The sequence below is a fragment of the Seriola dumerili genome, unplaced genomic scaffold, assembly GCF_002260705.1.
Source record: "Seriola dumerili isolate Sdu_G_001 unplaced genomic scaffold, Sdu_1.0 BDQW01000110.1, whole genome shotgun sequence".
NCBI lineage: Eukaryota > Metazoa > Chordata > Actinopteri > Carangiformes > Carangidae > Seriola > Seriola dumerili.
Window position 1 is genome coordinate 5,814,128 of NW_019174365.1, and position 20,013 is coordinate 5,834,140.

Genomic DNA, 20,013 nt, shown 5'->3' on the forward strand with positions numbered 1-20,013 from the left:
TAACTGACATAAATCCACCTTTTTAAGATACTGTTAAATGCAGATAATAGACCAGTTTTCAAAAGGGACTTAAGGCACTAACAGTAGAGATCTTATATGTTTATTCTATGTCGTATATGTGAAATAGATCTAACACAATTCTATTCACAATCTCTTGTATCAATTTGGTGGAGGCATGCAAGATTGTTAAATGATTTCCTTGTGAATTCTAGTGTTATGATGTTAATATGAAACAAATATATATGCAGAGACTTTCTCATGTTTTGAAAATGCAGCCAGCGTGTTCTGCAATATTTTCATGAAGTTTTCACATTGTTTGGTTTGTATGCATGGGTTGTAAAAGCAGTCATATTGTGAGAATCTGGTCCTAAATGTGCTGATAAAGACCGTCATTGGATGCCACAGATTTAAATCAGCCATTGGTGTACAATGACTGATTTAAAGTGAGATTTCAGACCACAATTTTGGTTTAATGACAAAATCAAAATTGCACAATTGGGGCATTTCAGATTATCTTAAAAGACATTTTATCAAAAATATGCTACATAATTAAACTGAAATAGCATTTCATAAAACAATGTTTTACAATACCACAACTTTTTGTCACTGTGCTATGACACACATGTTCATATGCACAAATACACAGAAACACACTCTGCCCTCTAAATTCTGTCCTATGAATTCTTAGAGACTGAAGTTGAGTGTTCCCTTTTCATTTCCATCCTCAGTCATTTTAGTGGTTTGGAGGAGAAGACACAATTCTTTCTCCTGTTTAATATTCTTATCTCGCTTTTCCCGCTACGCCTGCAGTGTGCGGTGAATTCTCTCCCCCTCTCTATCTCCCAGCCCCAGAGTTCCCTCTCATTGACGGGGAAACTGTATCAGCACAGATACAGAGTGAAATGAATTTGGGGTTTATGAAACGCAAGGCCTCATATAAGAAAAAAAAAAAGTCCCACAGACTTAGAGAGATAAGTTATCATACAATGGATTTAGTCCCGTTTTGCTTCAGTCATTATCCTGTATCGGAGCATAGCTGCTCTGATGGCAGGGAGTTATCCTCTAGTGTGTTGGGAGGGTTTGGATGTGTCAGGGCCATCACAGCAGACATCCTTTTGGGATCCACAGCAGTTGGCAAAGACTTGAGTAGAATGGTATGGTATGTTGTGGAGTTCCAGGTACAAACAAAAAAACAATAATTACAGAAAATGTATAATTCACCAACCTATCCTTGCTGATATTTAGCCTTGGACATGGAACTTCAACCTAAACCCTTTAGCACAGTGTTACATACATTCACTGAGCACTTTATTAGGACCCCTTGTACATCTGCTTATATGTGTAGGTATCCAATCAACCAATCATGTGGCAGCAGTGCAATGTGTAAAATCATGTAGATACAGGTCATGAGCTTCAGTTTCGAGAGGCTCTACCCATTATTAGTATGGTGTTCCTAATTAAGTTCTCACTGAGTGCATAACCATCAAGTGCACATTCATGTCCTTTATGTAGTGTTTGAAGAATTTCCAGTGTTTTTCATTTTTAAACATAAAAATAGAGGAAACTGTATTTTCATCCATCTCATCCAGCTAACATTAGCTTAAGTAGCTAGCTAGTTAAAGCTGAGTTGTCATTCCAGCTGACAAATCGACAGCCAAATGGCACATACAGTGGGGCCATGGAACAGGAAGCTTGACAGGCAAATATCAGGCAACTGAAATGGTCCCTGGGGCTTAGCTAATGGTCAATTCCTGAGTTCAACAGTTGCCAAAATTAAGGCATATATTAGAGAAAGGGAAATTAGCTATTCAGGGTCTAACAAAGTAAAATATGTAACGCTAGAGAGAATATATTAGTATATTGATTTCCATTCAATTAGTCATTTTTGATCTACTATCTAGTGGTTACTAAGGAACTACATTTTACGTCACTTAGGCATTGTCATTTAGCTTTATTCTTTTATTCTCTATTTTGATCCCCATTAGCTTCCACAAAGTAGGGGCCAGTCTGGGGCACCACAGGTGTTGTGATGGGTGCTACCACTTCTAGAGTTGATATGCTGCCTTGCTCTTTCCCTCTCCCTCATCCACAATTAGTTAAATGACAATACCCCCCCCCCCCCCCTTTGGATACAGATGGTGCATTGGCTGTCCACAACAAGCTCCAATCAGATAGCAGTGTCTACTTCATTCTCCACAACACACTGCTTGCCTGTGTCCCCAGCTGTGTGCAGTGGCTGCCCACAGAGTTTTAGTGTTTATGCAGGTGCTGCAGCTGGATCTCCACAAGGTCCCCCCATGGACACACTGCAGACTGGCTGGCTAGGCTAGAGTATTTCTTTTCACTGTTTACTCTGGCAGGTCAAGTCCAGGCCCTGCTGAGAGCTATTCTTGAGGTGCTTAATTTTTGTCACTTTGACTCATGTGGTGATCCACACCAGGACAGACACTCAAACACTCATTCTTTCTCTATTTGTCCTGAATGCACACACGCACGCACATGCACGCACGCACAAAAACACACAATAACCGACTCATCTACTCAGTAAAATACCCTTTATAATCCAATCACACACACACACACACACAGACACAACCATCCATTGCTACCCTGCCAACAAAATTTGGTACAGCCCACCACTACCTCGCCTAGTTGTCACGAGACAGCTGCAGAGTTCTGACATGTTAATTTCAGCCCTGAGTTGACCCCCAGATAATTATCCTTCAACTCTGTAAACACTAGTAGCACCAGTTAACACCAATTAATGGCCACTAATCATTGCCAGATGCTGCACCTTGAGTAATTTGCCCCACTTCCTACACTTGCACTTACAATTTCACACATTCACATGATTCTGGATTTCTATGAGTTGTTGAGCCCACGCTCTTGGGCACCACAGATTTCTTACGTTTGCACTATCTCACATGCCATCTCATACATACACATGTAAACATGTATATTCAGTTTGAAATTTCTATTGCAAGTATTAATCAAAGCTGAAGATCTTTTGAAAGTAGTCAGTATTTAAGCATATGACACAGTAGCTATTACAGTATTTAATTAAAGTGAAACATAAACTGTGCCTACGTTTTGGTGCTATATTCAGAAAGACAAACAAGGGAATGAGATTTCCACTAACAATCAAACACACGTCTGATAGTCACGTAACAAAAATGCATGCGTTTAAACACACACACACACACACACACACACACACACACACACACACACACACACACACACACACACAGAGGGAATAACATAAAGAATAGTTAAACATTATGAAAACACATTTTACCAGATCCCAAAACAAAATAATTTCTGAACACCAAATAATCAAAAGCTTTATTCTCTCCCTCATTTCTTTCTGCACCAACATTATTCTTGATTTGCTGCTTCATTGTTTGTATTGATTAGTCGAGTGCATACTGCTTGCTGTCTTGCCTGCCAACTGTACTGTTGCCAAGAGAAAGCATAAACAAACCTCTGCCAGCACCATCCTCCTCCAGCAACAGCTGTGCCACATATGCTGCCAATCAATATAAACAAACATGGCCTCCCTGCACCAGGGATAAGGATTGACAGGTATGATTCATCTTCTGTGCCGCTGGTGGGAGGTGCAAGTAATAATAAGCAGAGATAGATCTTTTCCCGTTGCGATATGAGCACTGGGGTTAGTAGGGGTAGGTCGGAGAGATCATTCGTCCCCCAAGGTAACTGGCAGGGTTCCCCACATAACCCCTCACAGTTTTGCTGAGGATTAGAGCAGCATGAATCCACCAGGGCTGTAATTTGTGGCGTTCTGTACACAGAGTGAGCAGCGAAGATGAATGGGGAGCGGGCATGGATCATTGGTGCTGTGCCAGTCGCACTGCAACTGAGCATATTCAACACAGACAGTGGGGGAGATCACAGTATCCAAGTGATTCATGACACTCTGCTTTTTAATAAGTACTTTGTAAGCTACACCATTTCAGCATATGATCATCTCATCAAGTGAATTGTGTCTGATGCATTTCACTCCCAAAATAATGATGAAATTTCTATGCAAGCACCATTTAAGGATTTTGATCATTGCGCTGATGCCCTTTGTGGCTACATGACTGGGGTTCAGCAGCTTGTACATCACATATGCCATTGTCTCAGGGGCACAGCTGAAGACACGGGCCATGGAGGACAATAGCTGCACAGAGTGGGTATGACGTCCCCTTGATGAAGAGTAATGGCTTGAAACAATATTTCCCCAAGGGGTGGAATTGAAATCTGAACACTCTGATATGGTTTCATCGCCATGCAATTTGGAGATGTCAGATCAGTTTTGCTGGGGCCAGCACTGTATGAAGAAGCAAAGCGCAACCACAGGAGGAATGGGTAGTATACAGATAGCAATGCTGTTTTCACTGGCTGCACCAAACCTGGGACATCTCACAATGAAGGGTGAATAAATATAGTTTCTCGGAGTAAACATGAAATAAAGTCACAAGTGAGTGGTTTTCAATGATGTTTGTAATGTTTGATGGTACGATCTCAATTCGATCAAAGTACTAATGACCTACTGGGTAACGTCAGGTTTTTATAATTAAGTACAACTCCTTGAAGCTCATGTTTTTTTCTGTGAAATTAAGAAACAAAAAAGATTTTTTTAAAAGTTTTGCCTGACTTATTTTTCACAACAAATATATAAAATCTGAATTTAAACAATAGGTGAGTCGCTCTGAGAAAGCCATCATATTCCAGTTTCAGTCTCTTGTAGTTTCCAGTAGTTTCACAGCATGTTTGCTCATTCTTTGCGAATTCATTATATCTAAGGCATGTGTTTCTAACTCTCCAGTTTCCCCTATTTCTCAAAGTCAAATTCAAACCCAGTCAAAGTCAAATTCAAAATTTTACAAAAACAATAAAACTACTTTGCAGCTCTTCCACACTAAAATAGATACACAAACAGCTTAAATGTGAATGTCTAGAAATCTCAAACTTTTCTTTGTGTTGATAACCTTCGCTCATTGTAATGCTCTTTCTTTTAACCCTATTGCTAAGTGGAAATGAACCAAACTTTAATTAAATTCCAAGATAAAAATGATACTCTTAAGACTAAGATAGTTTGAAACCCAATGTCTCCCTGAGCCAAGATTATTGGAATAATTAATAACAAAATGTCTTCAATCAGTGCTACTGATATGGAGCTACTTAATAATCAGGGTTGATATTTAGATAAGGGTTGATTGGTGCATTTAAATCAGGCCCATTGTGCGGTGCAGTCATTAACAAGACCATGACTCTGTTGGAAACCTCCATCACGCAGGCCGTCAAAAATCACTACTGACAGTTTCCTGTGGCAACCTATTTGCTCCACACTCTAACATCACCACTAGTTACTGCTGCAGGGGATGAAGTCAAGAGAGATCGAAGCACCAGAGGTTTATTAGTTAAAGGTTCTATATATGAAAATGTCAAGCAATTTACATGTATTAATCATTTTTTATTGCCAATATGTGAATGGATTTGAATGTAACCTAAAGATTGACAGCCTGTATAGGCAACCAAGAAGGTGGATTTCTATGGGATGGACAATGCCTCTCTTCCACTCCCCTACAGTGCCAATAGTGTGCGACACTAGCTAACATTAGCTTAGAAATTGAGTCTCTCACAGTGTCCGATAACAATGACGACTTTAACACAGACGCCAAGTTAACACAAAAAACAAAAAAGTTTTATCTAGTGAAGCTTAGTCTAACCCGTCGTACTACTACTCTCCACTGGTCTCTCGTCTGCAGTCCCAATTAATCCCATTCAAAACACCATATAGTCTGGGCAGAACGGAAGGGTAGACTGCTCACTCTTCTTCTCCTGGAAATCTGCAAATTTGCACTATCCATCTGCTGTGCAGGGCTGGATTTCTCTCCCACTCCATCGCCATCAAGTCACTGTTTTGGCCGGATGCCCGCTCAACGCTTACCTAGGGGGTGGGAGAATGCGTGCGAGCTAAGCAACAAGATACTCACTGCAGTTCACTTAACAGCTACCGGTGTCGTTTTTCTGAATGTTACATACAGACGTAATGTAACGTGATGTTTCAGACACACATCAAAAAAAAAAAGAAAGGACAACAGAGATTCTGAAGAAGTAGCAATCATTGTAATGTAATGTAAGGTTACCAATAAAGACAAGAAGATATGCTGCTGATTCCAAGACAAGCACTGAAATCGAATACTAATGCATCTACAGTCGAGGCCAAAGCAAGAGTCTTTTTCTTGCTTATTCGTTGCCCACTGCACAGCTGTGGAGATAATTTATTTGTTTACTTTATTTACCGGTCAATTACATTTTAATGTGACTTGCCTAATGTCCATATTCTGTCTTCAGATGCGGCCCATGTAATGACTGTGATAAATAAAAGACGGTTTAATTACACAAGACCCTAATTGTCTGCATGCAAAGCCTCCATTACAGCCGTGTTGAATCTATACCATCATCGAGAGGGAATGAGGATAATTTGAAGTCTTTGTCTGATGGCTGGATATTATGGCTAAAAATGTGAGGTAGATGTTGCCTGTGGGGCCGCAAATGATGAAAACACGGAAGAGTTGTAGGTAGAAATTCAAAACAGCTACCAAAGCTGGTGGAGGAAATTGGAAGGATAGAGGGAATGTTTGAGCGAGCTACTACTGCGCCTCAAAACACAGCAGCGAAGATAAAAGATGATGAAGACGTATATGTACGTTTTATGGCAGCAACAGCTGCACACTCCTATTCTGTTTCTCAGTGACACACACAGAAACCGCCCACACAGTTATCATTCTGTCCTGCACACAGTCACGAGCGAGAAGTTGTTAAGAGGAAATAGAATATTCTGGTCATTCCTTGCAGTTGCTGTGGTATATTTTAGTCCCAGTGTGATGCCATTCATTACTCCCCTGTCAGAGCTCTCACGACTCGAGGTTCAACAACTAATTGAGATGACATTTCCAAATACACACACACTGCCCACACTGCTATGAGCTACGAGCGGTTACAGCCACACACACACATACACAGAGAGAGAAAGAGCCTTATACCGTATCTCAAACAATGACATAAAACCTTTATTAGAGGTTATGTCAACAGAGTGCACTCCTGCTGCAGCAGCGCAGCGCATTATTTTCCACTATTTTCCTCTGCACTCATGATCGCTCTTCCTATTTGTGAAACTTTTGGAATTTCTCTTTATATTTGATGCCCTTTTGCTCTTGTACTGAGACAAAAATCCAAACTGTTTTGAAATGGGAGTTTAGAGAAAAGGCTCAGTAATGAGGAAACAGGAGTGAAACACAGGCAGAGGATCAATTTATTTTCCCAAAGAAGCGCACCATTCATACAGTTACCGTCAGTTTTTTTTTTTTTTTTTGAAATAACAGCAGTGTCGCCCATCTCAGGGCAGTTCTACCTTTATTATTGCACACAGCTCAAAGCCACACCATTCAGGAAGTAGCCTAATGGTTAAGATGATGTATAAAGATCCTATCATATAAATCTACAATATGTAACACAGCAAATTCTCCCATTGCATCAAAATTGACTATATTTACATTTAGCCTACTTTGTTATCGCTTTGTGTATGTCACATCCTTCTTCAAATAAACATTCATCAAATTTGTGAACTGATTGCAGATCCATTAATGAGAACACACCAATCGGTGCTCATTAGTAGAACAGGTAAAATTGGCTTTGTGGCTATCGTGCTGACAAGAGTATCTAGAACTGCTTTTATTTTACTCAAGAGAAATATTTAGAAACTATTCAAGGTCAGGGAGTAAAACATTTTATGTCCTCTGCAGCGAACACAACTTTGAAAGAGTCGTAGTGTGTGGGCGCTCATATGTTTCACAGAGTCTCGGCCTCAGGTTGGCACAGCAGACAGTGTGTTCACACTGTCGAGCTCTCAGCTTGTGCTGCCATACAGAGAAAAGAGACAACAACCGGGATCAGTTAAAGCTTTTCAACTTGAAATCATTCCACTGAATGCAGTTTTTAATTAAAATGTTTCATTATTCAAATTTCCTTATAAAAAATTATAAATTAGGTATTATTCATCACAGGGCCTGAAGGCCACTGGCTACAGGGAGAGGTCAGTATGACATTAAACGAACGGCCAATATTAGGTCCCTCACAGTGAAACTGTTTTTCTCTTTCCATTCAATGGACTTCAGTCATTGGAGTATTTCAGGGTGTACCCTCGCTTGACAGCTTGACTACGGAAGACTGAAATACAGTCTGTGTTTTCAAATATAACATGCCCGTCCAGAACAGCATTTTAAAGCTGCTTGAGCAACATCCCTGGTGGATGCAGGATGGATGGTGGAATTCAGCCTTGTGCATGAGCAATGGCAAACACCAGGAATGCTGTTTGAGGTTGAGGTTGCTAATCTGGACTTTGCACTAAAAGTAATGTTTAAAGCAGAATGACCTGCAGTGGGAAAAGTCGAGAAGGGAAGATTGTGCGCACACGCACACACACACACACACACACACACACACACACACACACACACACACACACATGCGCACACACAGACAGTGAATTATGAATACACACACACTGAAATGCGTCATTTGTGCCATCTGTCTGTGATGTCAAAGACCCAATGGTCTTCCCATCTGTGCTGCAACCTGATGTCTTTGTCTGTCTCCAGAAAAAAATCCAAAAGTGACTCTGACTCACCCAGGAAATGACATTACCCTAACCTCAGTGCTGTAACAGTTCATGCCCTGGAAAACTGACCATGAAACAGTTTTTGTGCTCACCAGTAGAGTAAGTTAAACATTGACACACAGCTAGTAACACACATTATCACACATGGACATGTTATATTAATCACACTAAATTTAGCTGCAATATAACACTTGATATTCACAGTATCTTAAGTCAACCTTAACACACAGCAGGCAAATATATTTTCCAGATATGCATACGACTCGTTTATGACATCTTTCTGCTGCACACTCACTGTCCTCTTAACTGTTGAAGCTGCTATAAAATTAAAGGAGTCTTTGATTAGACAAAGATCTGTGTCTATGGCTGTCAAAGCACTTCTGGGTAACTAGGTGATAATCACCTTATTGTCTTTATCTAAAGTACCCAAAATAGTAAAATGGTTATTTCTGTTTAAGGATTTATTTCAATTTCTTTCTTACTGAAAAAAACGGTGCTGCATTATTAAACTAAAACGTTCTTGTTTTCAGATCATTTAAAGGTACTATATGTACCATTCAGAAAACCCTTGATGACACCGGTGGCCATTAAGTGAACTGCAGTCAATATCCCGTTGAACGAGCATGAGCAGTGACGTGACATACACAAGACTGAATGTGTATGTCATAATATATGGACTATATTGGGCAAAGTGCGGAGATATCTGGCTATGTGAGACTATAGTTTGACTAACATGGAATTTGTGTCAGAGCTGGCAGCCGGTCATTTGTTGACATTAGTGGATTCAGAAAGTTGGGGGAGGTCTAATTTTTTAAAGTTATGTTACAATCTGTTCACACATTGGCAATAAAAAAAAAGCGACTAATAAATGTAAATTACTTCCCATTCTTCCATAGAACCTTTAATAGAAACGGCTTGGGGTCAGATCTTTTAGTTTGTTGTTTCCTTTTTTAGTCGACAACAAGCAGTGGAGAAAACATTTTCATTTCTTATTGACTGAGGGTGCTGAATAATGATTTGATTAAACCACAGACATGTACATACACACACATACACATACACACACACTCACACACACAGACACATGCGCACACATTTTGTCCTCAAAACCTGGGACACATTGCACATGAAAGGTGCTCGACATCAGAGGGAGTCAAATTGGCCTTGGCTGGGAGGATTGGGCCAATCAACCTCCAACCGTATAATTAGTAATTAGATTGGGATTAGAGTCAACTCTGAGTGGAGGAGCGTGGCCAATTCAAATCAGCATATGAAATGTGATTAAATTAATAAGAGTAAAATTGAAATATTAATGCCCCCCCCCCCCCCACCGGATCTCAGTTTGATTTGCTTGAACTTTGGTTAATGGTAATTATGGACTCACATAGAATAAAAGATTGTTGGCTATTTTTGATGATGTTTATTTTATTGTACATTGCAGTGGACAAATTGTATCCAAAATAACACACAAAAGCAATCCCTCAAACATTAGAACAGATGAATATTATAATAGAAATAAAATCTGACCCTTCATTTAACAATTTTAAGAATCAGTACTGTTGTACATTATTTTCATTCCTGATTAAGAAATTATATTCAAGTATGATTAGGTTCTCCTTATTCATTTGTCATATTTTCATCTTCATGTCATATTTATTCTTGACAACAGTGTCAAATTAAAGCTGCTTTAAATCTTTTTATTTAATTTACAGTAGATGCACGTATATGTCTGCCTAACCCTTTTATGAACGGGCAAATGCAGTTGTTTCATCACAGTCTCTTTCCCACTTTTCTATGGTCATCTGTTCTGTGTCTGCTGGTTTGTGCTGGTTCATGTTATGCTGCCAATTTGCTCAAGAGATTTCAGTCTAAAGAGTCTGTTCTTTGTAAATAAATGTCAAATAAGAATAAAAAATAACAATAAATATATACCAAACTCACTTTTCTGAAAAGAATATACCACTACAGACTGACTGTTCAACAATCCACCAGCAGCACAAAATAATCCCTCACCGGCTGATTATTTGGAGGAGGCAGAAGGGGTGAAGCTGCTGCCTCCAGCCCCTGAGGGTCTGTCCTTCCCTGAGATTCTCTAAACTTCTCTGACAGGTTGCAGGAAACTCCTGTTCACCTTGAATCTTCAATCACACTTCAGTTTCCAGAAGTTTTTACAGACTTGAGTAGGTCTGAGCAGATTTCCTGGACTAATGACCATGGAAACAGGGATTGGGGCTGCACAAATAGACATGGTGATTGCGCTCCTTTTGATTCAAGCCATAGGAGCCACAGATGATCTATAATCAGCCTTCCTTTCAGTTCTTCAGTAACCATTGTGTCAAAAGAGTGACCATTTGTGTCAAAAGTTTCCTGCATGATTAGTGCTTAGGAATTAAAAGGATTAATTCTTAACAATATGCCTGTCATTATGATCTGGACTTTTAAAAGATTTAATAAGTGTAGTGATCAAAGGGGTTCTTGTGAGAAGGTGACAACCATTCATTTAGAAAGGGCAGTTATTTCTCCTTACCTATTAAGACCTAATTTAAAATTTGCCCAAATTCCATTATTTAAGCTTACACTATTCGGTTTAGTCTCGCAAAGAAAAAAATAAATAAATACATAACATGGAGATTGGAAACTGTTGCTTTTGAGACCGTTCTTCTATTGAAGATGCAGCTTCACTATTATAAAATGTTAAATAATTTATAATAATTTAGTTTCATGTAAACGTGTGTGAGACATTGCTGTGTAGGCTTTTGAGCACGTATGAAAAATTCAGCTCCAACAAGCCAAGTATGAGGGGGAGAAGTTAAATATTGAAGAGATTGCAAAGCCATGTTGTTACATGTGCTGTCGGTGTGTTGTGTTGTGTTTTATAAACTGGGAATAGTGGATTTTTACCAGCAGCCAGGTGTGTTTTACAGAAAACAACAACCAGGAGTACTTCCTATGATTGTGGGATCAGCCAATCAGAAGACAAAGAGAGAGAGAGTAATGATGGAAAGGAAAGAAGATGAGAGAGATAATTTATGCCTGTGCAAAGGTGCAAATAAGTGAATACCCTGGTCTTGCCCAGAGCCAACTGACAAATTCAAGCAAGTGTGACTTATTACTAGCTTTCACTTTAATGAGAATGTAATTCTACTATTGTATGTTGGTGGAATGTAACTAAGCTGATATAATCAAATATTTTATATTAACATTGTTTTAAGGTGTATCTGTAATGTAAAAAGGATTTCTCATAAAGATGAACCCACAGAGAATTATCATCCAACTCAGCAGTTCCCCTCATCTCTGTGGCAAGTTTTAGCATCTTTCAGCTGATTGTGTTGGTTTCCCAACTTTACTGTTTTAATTCACTTTCACCCTCTCATCAGTGTCAGTGACACAGGAGGCAGCTGCTTCCAGCAAAATAATTCCAAAGTAATTCACAGAACGCTTCTTTCCCAGTACCCAGCTAGCTGCTAACAGACCAAGTTAGCTTAAAAACACCATAATATGTGTTGTGTTCACAGCATTTTTCCACTGCACCCAAATGGCCAAAAAGTCTGTTATTTTAGCTATAGTTGTAAGTTATTTAACAAATTAATATTTTGCATACAGAACATAAGCTTCTAAAATATAATTAAACCACCCAACTCTATGTAAAGCAGTTGAACTAGCTCTATCTAAAAGCTACTTACATATTAGTGCACAACCTTTAGTGATGTCTCTCACTTGTAAGTCGCTAAAAGCATCTGCCAAATGAGTAAATGTAAATGTAATCAATGCATCTTTAATGAAATAATGCACGACAGCACTGACACTCACTCACAGGGGCAATTTTTCTTCATCAACAGCTTTTATTTTTGATACTTTAACTTTGGTGACATTTTCAGTGCGGGACTGAATAATGTAGTTTCGCTACTTATCTAAAGGATCTGAATATGAACTCAATCATTGGTTTATCATAGCGTATACAGGTTTACAGCAGATGGCTATTTTGTCATTTCTTTTTTTTTTCTTTTTCCACAATCATTTTGTGTAACACCTTATTCAATGGGCTATTTTTAAGTATTCCCTACCATCACACACTGAATTCAACCAAAACAATAAGTCTCCGTCTTTAGGACCACACTGTACCTGGTGATAGTTTGTTAATACCACAACATTCTCAATATGAAATTTAAATGTTTTTGATGCTTTGATCACAACACCAGATGATGTATGTCATTTTCATTTAAATAGATAAGAGCTTCTATCCCAGACTATTGTACACTATATTTATTTAGAGGGAGTGATTCTTGGCAGCGGCATCCATTATGTTTTATTAATGAAGATACTTGTACTACAGAGGGAGGGGTAGAAAAACTCGCACACACCGCTTGTGGGACACGATCACTCAGTACATTAAAATGTATGATACAAGGGAGTTAGTGAGACGGTTATCTACGTGGCAAAAAAAGATGAATAAATATTGAAACATCTTTATGAAATATTAACGCCAACACAAACAATGAAAGTAACTAAGGGATTTAGGAGTGGCCAAAAAGCCTGCAGGGGATAAATTTTCAAAGGCAGCAAAGCTGTATACTGTCTTTTAGACACTTTCCACTAAGGGGGAATAGAAGCAATTTTCTGAAGCATCTCAGATGAACTGCTTCACAGCATGAGAAAATAAATATTTCTTTGAGATCACAGGTTTCCCCTCAGAGAATCGTGTGTTTTTAATGCATCACTGGGAAACAGAAGGGCGGAAAAAAGAGCCGTGTATTAAATATGATGACTCCTGAGATGTTTGATTTATGGTGGGTGTATCTTTTGATGCAATATTTAGCTAAAAGAGTGCTTGTAAGAAGATAGGACATTTTTTCTGATGGACAGGTTTGTCATGTAGCACTGTTATCAATGTATTCATTGTTGAACTGGTAAAGTTTCCATCTGTTCCTTTGATTTGCTTGTCATCCTATTGTTCACTGTTGTAGTTAAGAATGTGCATCTCATCTCAAGCTTTTATGTCAATACTCCCTGCAAAATAAATGTGAGGGAAGATTTTACATTCAATCATACAGCCACACTGGCTCATATTCAACAGGATTGTGCTGATTAAGTTTGTAGAATGGGTTTTCTTTAGTCTCAAAAAAGGTTTGTACTGGATGTTGACTTACACACTGGCTGATACTGCTGCACTGATCATGCTGGCGAAAATATATAGAATACCAAGATCCTCCTAGGATTGGAAAGGGCAAGACAAGTACAACCTCCACAGACATCATCTCACTGCAGGAGCAAGAGAAAGATACAATGCCAGAATGCTGATTGATACACTTTTGATCTCTGTGCAGTGTTCCGGGAGCAGAGCTATTAACGGTGGTGCAATGTAGAGAGAAACTTTCTCTTCTGGGAGAAAGACATTTGAAAGATACAAGAAGCCATCCATTTAAAACCAGACCAATAGAGTATAATACACTGCACGTGTCTGGAAGTCTGTAAGACGACAGGTCTCCACTAGGTCTATCTAAGCCATATTTCTGGGTTCAGTTTGACATTTTGCAGTCTAACATTCATACACATCTCTCACTCAACCAACACTCAACATCAAACATCCTCACTATCACATCATCGCTTCTGAAATGTAGGTTGTAAAAAGAAAATGAACAAGACTCTCTTCTTCCCTCAAACATTAATATTAGCATCCATTCCAGTGTTCTCTAAATGTACTTAAATTCCTATTGCTTCATAGCCAGCATTAGCATTCACAACTGTTTCCTTCCCAGTCTAGAGGAAATGATGCGAATTCAGCACCAAACTTCATTCCTTTCTTTGCCAAGAGCTGTCTCCAGAGGTGGAAAGCAACGCCAATGTTAACTCTTGCCTCGATCACGTCTTTTCTCCTATTGACGTTAGCACGCTAACCAGCTAGCCCCGGCCCATCTCATCACTTTCCAATAGCGACTCACCGTCACCTCCATTCTGCCCTGAAGATATAGTGATGATCAGAGGATGTATTATAAGCTCTTGTATTATCAAGACAACAATGGCCAAAGCTATTGTCAAGTGACAATCGCCACCATCCGCTCCCGGCAAGAAACCTCCTTTGGCAGCTGAAAACTCCCACATAGCCCCTTTAAATGCAGGGATAATGGCACACATTTCCGGGCAGTCTCTCATGAAAAGCATTCATAGTGTTTTACTTGGTTTTTCACATAAAAAAAAAAAAAAGCAGAAATAGTTACTCCAAGAATTTGAGAAGTTGGCTCCTCTCTCACCTCTGCACCACTGGCCAATCATGGTTTGAAGTGGGTGTTAATGTCGGATGTGTGGTTCAGAAAGTTACAGAGATGGTCGAGCACAGACCCTCCAGCCAATCCCTAATCTTACTTGGAAAGGTGTGGGGATAACAACATCCATCCAACAAGCAGTTCTAACAGACTATACATGGCTCATTAAGGCCTTTTAATAACTGTCCACTACAGATCTCTGGCTGTGGGGAAAACAACAGGGTGTCTCCGCGTTCTCGTTTTTAATTTTGTAGTGAGCATAAAGCGGCAGAAATCCACAGTTGCAGGTACAGGTTCAAAGCAACATTCAAGGAGGACGTACACCATGCGGCTTGAACACAGAGCACTTTGTCACTGTGGCAAACAATTAAATAAATTGTCAGGAAAGCCTGATGTGATGATAAATGACAGCAAGGTAAAGGATTGCAACTTTCCTCCACTCTTCAGGTGCAGGTCTTCTTGGCTTTGAATTTAATTGAAGTTCTGACAGCATCCATCATTTTAATTGGATCAAGTGTGAGGTAAATAAGACCATGCTGTCTTATTAAGGAACGGAGTACTAGTTTGGAGGCATGAAATCTACCATCCTCACGTTCCTATACACAAACATGCACATATATTAAGAATAATCATGCAGGTAGCCATTATGGACACTCTGCGAACAGAATGTACAACATATTTTTTTTTTTTTACTCAATAAGAAAAACAAAAGAATAACAAAAACACAAAGTCTACTTCGCCCGGGTCACACCTCCTCCTTCTTTCCTCTCCCTTCCTTCCACCACTGTCGGATATTAGAAACTCTACCAACCCATCCTTCCCACCTCCACCCCTGTGCCATTTAAGTACCAGGCCCTCAGGTGGGAGCCTGAGGGATGGGAAGAAACGTGTGTGTGTGTGTGTGTGTGCCTCATGCGTAGGAGTCCACAGCTGCATGGCGCGTCTGCTTCCCCTGCCTGTAGACATGCTGCCATTCAACGCCTCATTACCATGGAGGAGAGGAGCAGAGGATGGGTGAAGGTAGGCTGCACAGACTGCAATCAGCTCCCTGTTGCTGTTTTTTTATGCACATTTTAGTTTGTGCATGCTCCATAGCCTCCAGAACCAAAAGTTACCACAAGTTTTTTTTTAAAAACAACAACAAAAAAAAAAAAACACTTTGACAATGGTGGTATGAGTAATGAATTTGAATCGACAGGTAAGCGACTTACTATTGGTTTTACATTGATGTCTCGATGCTGAAGTGCTGCTGTAATACCATCTGTATTGTACTGTGTCATGTTGTGCACACATAATCATCATCCTTTGACATCATATGTCATTTATTATGATTTATTATCTTTCTCTGTCTGCTGATGTGGATATAAAAGCCTGTTCTCTAAGCTTACTGCCAACCTTATAGTGAATATTGATTTTGTGGTGTTGCCTGTGCAACCATTAATGGCCTATAGGTAGACCGTCATTGCAGCCCACAGTCTTACGAAGCAACTTTTCTTCTACAGTCTATATTGGATGTTGTAGCATTTAACTAGACAGGCCATTTGGGACAGTGTGTGTGTGCATCCGTTGATGAACAGGAAATGGTGTATAAGAAGAAAATTGAAATGCAGGAATCAAAAAGCAAACATATCTCAATTATGAGTTGTCAAAACAAGACAGACAAAAGATGTGAAAATATACTGTTTATTATATTGGCGGGATATTATTTTAATTACACTGCCTTAGATCGTGGGTTTCAAAGCATACTCGCTAAGCAAATAATGTAACAAGATGGATTTTCATAGGCGTCTCCTGTGTTTCAGCACTATTTAAAGTTTGGCCATAAATTAAGCAGTAATGCATTATTCATGACGCCACTTCTTCTCTCTCGCTCTGTCTTTCACAATATCTCTCTCTCTCTCCTTGCTAACTGTCTACATTATCTTGCTAATGGTCTGAGTCACTGAGTCACTCTTACACTCACACGTGTAAAAGCCACAGGATCGTACAGGTTGTTGAGACAAAGTTAGCGGCAAATTAATTGTCTCTTCAGAATACAGGGAAGTATGTTTGATGGAAATTCAAACACGCTGAATATTGCTGGGGCCTAAGCGCTGATTTGATTTGATTTAAATGCTAGACATCTTTCAACATTTGTTTTCCTGCATTATATTAATGATGGTTACAGATGCCTGCGCTTTTCACTCCGCAGCAGTGCAGACAGTGGCCTAACAAAGAAATCATATTTCACATTCACAAGACACTTCTCTCTAATTTGCCTGCAAGCTAAAGCAAGCTATAAAACCAATTTGCTCCCGGTTCCCTGGTTTTGTGCAGCCAAGTCCAACCAAGTGCGAGTGATAAACACAGAAATGAAAGACAGCAAGGTATAGAAAGAAATGCACACTATAAAGAAAACAACAACCATTTTCTCCATGCGCGTTAGAGAGCCGAAGGTAGTAAATGTGGAGTTGTGAATGTAGCATGGCGTTCCTCTCAGTGGGGGAGGGGTGGATAGTGGACAGAGCCAGGCCACTTACCAGAGCCTACCACCACTGAAAGGAGGGGGAAAAGTGTTGACAGCAATTTCACCACAGGGTAGGAGCACACACACAGAGCACCCCAGGTGCCCCGGCCCATACACAGTGTCTGATTGCAGTAAATTGTGGTGCTGTTTTTAGTACACAAACAAACCTGACTGTGAGTCTGGCTGCTCCGTTCACTGAGCAGGTTCGTTGAGGACAGAGGAGAGGCAGGGAAGTCTATTGTTGCATCTTTGGGTTTTTATGATAGGTATGCCGCATACGTGTTTTGTTTTGTCTTCCGGGGACGTCGATAAACAGCATCAGTAATGTGTGAAATTGTAAAATATATTTTTTCATTTGATATTGTAGGTGTGGTAGAAATGTTTATGAATCCAAACTAAAGTAAGAGAAAAATTTGCAAAATGCATTATTCATACATATGTAATTACTACAATATTCAAATACATGGGAAATGTAATTTTGCAATGATAGAAAGTGCTCCACGCGGCTGTGGTTTGTTCGGGATCAATCTATTATGAAACAAACTGCACTCTCTCTTAACTTGCATTTTACAATCACACTCTGCCTTTTTTATCAGTCAGAGCTTTTTATCAAACGCTCCCAACATTTAAAAGTTATTATACCAATACGCCGCATGAAAAAAGGATGAAGCATGGCCGTTCTAATGGGCTGCGACATCTCATCTGAGATTCCCACTCCGTCTAACAGTGCACTTATTTTCCAGAGAGAAAAGTATTTTCCTCCTATCTCATCCATCTCGCTTATGCAAATGAGTGTCTTAATTTGGTTAGGGGCAGAGTCATGTGGGAGACAGGAGAAAGTACAATCTTGTTTTCCTTAATGGGGAATGTTTTCAGCCCAGTTAACCAACACGGAGGCTCATTTAGTCATGGTAGAAGCTGGAATGAGGAGGCTAATAGAACACGAATTTGACCACAGTATAAGAAAATGTCTTGTGTTTGAAAATGAAAACAGTCAAGCACCTGCTGCATACCGAAAGACTGGACTATTGTGAACATATATATTTTTCTTTATTATCTTGAATGAATGTATTTTAATTATAAAACTGAGTTGCAATGAATAAAAACACATCACATCGTCCATAATGTCACTGTCCCTGCAGCTCATCAAATCTTTGTCTTTTATGTGTCACTACTCACATGCAACATACTAAGTAATGTAAAGTGACCCCACTGCGCAGATAGCCGTGGAGATGTGAACAGTTCCTCCACAGAAAGCGACAATGATCTAAAATGGTGCTGAGAACAAAGGGCTGAAGTGTAATAATTACAGCTGCCACTGACCCTTCTATGATAGCCATGCACAGCGAGAGGGCACGGGAGAATAATTACTGGATAGTCAGTTTAATCTTAAGTATTTCACTGTGAATGTCCACTCGCTGTGCGGTACGTCACGCTCCTTTCTCATTCTTTCTTTCCCTCGTGTGCTTTCGGCAAAAACATACAGTAAGATGAATGATTTCTTCTCTCTCTCTCTCTCTCTCTCTCTCTCTCTCTCTCTCTCTCGGGCCCTAACATTGCCTCCAGTCGCAAACAGCTGTCAGTGATTTCACAGTCTGAAGTCATAAAAGATGTGCAAATGTGCACGCACTCAACATGCTTATATAAATAAACTCATAAACACAGCTATCTTTGGTCTTTTATAGTGTATTAATGCATGTGCATTTTTTTGCACTGAGAAGTCATTATCAATGTGTGTACTCGCATGCATGATGTTTTATTAAATCGAAGTCTGGTTAAAGAATTGCTAATTACTAAGATTTCATAATCCTGTGCACATGCGTGTGAAAGGCCAGAGTGGACATGGCGGACAAGGATTTTCTCATGGTCATGACAAAAATACTTTTGCTATCCCATCATAACAAGCCTGTTATCTTGAGATTACATCATTATTTTATGATCATGAGAAAAGAGTTTGTGTTGATTTTTCATAGTCTGGATAGTCCAAGATGTCTGAACTTGTGATCACTGGATAATTACTTCCCCTAGTTAATGTAATGGTCTGAATCTTTTCTCACAATCTAAAGAAAACAAAGCATGGTATGTCAAGATCATGAACAAAACGCATCATGATCACCAGAAAACAAAGCATGAGAAATAAATCCTTGTACGTTCTTTCCTCGCCTTTGTGGAATTCTAATCAAGAAGATCATTAAAAGCTTTATGTTTTTACACAAATACTGCAACCATTGCATGCTGTGAATATCACTTAGGACGTTACCGTGTCTGTATTTAGATCTAATAAACAAAGCCAAGAATGTATTGCAATTTAAATAGTAAAACTTCATATTCAATACACAAAATAAGCAGGCTGGAATCAAACTCCAAAATGAAAATACGCCAAATGCCAATGGGTAATTATTATCCTGCCAATGCTTATGCGTGTGCAACCCTAACCTTTAACACCACCACCACCACCACCACCACCCACCACCTCTCCTTCTAACTCTCTCCCTGCAGAGCCTGAGAGTAGAGTCACACCAGCACGCTCCACTGGGCCCTGTGAAAGGACGCCAGGT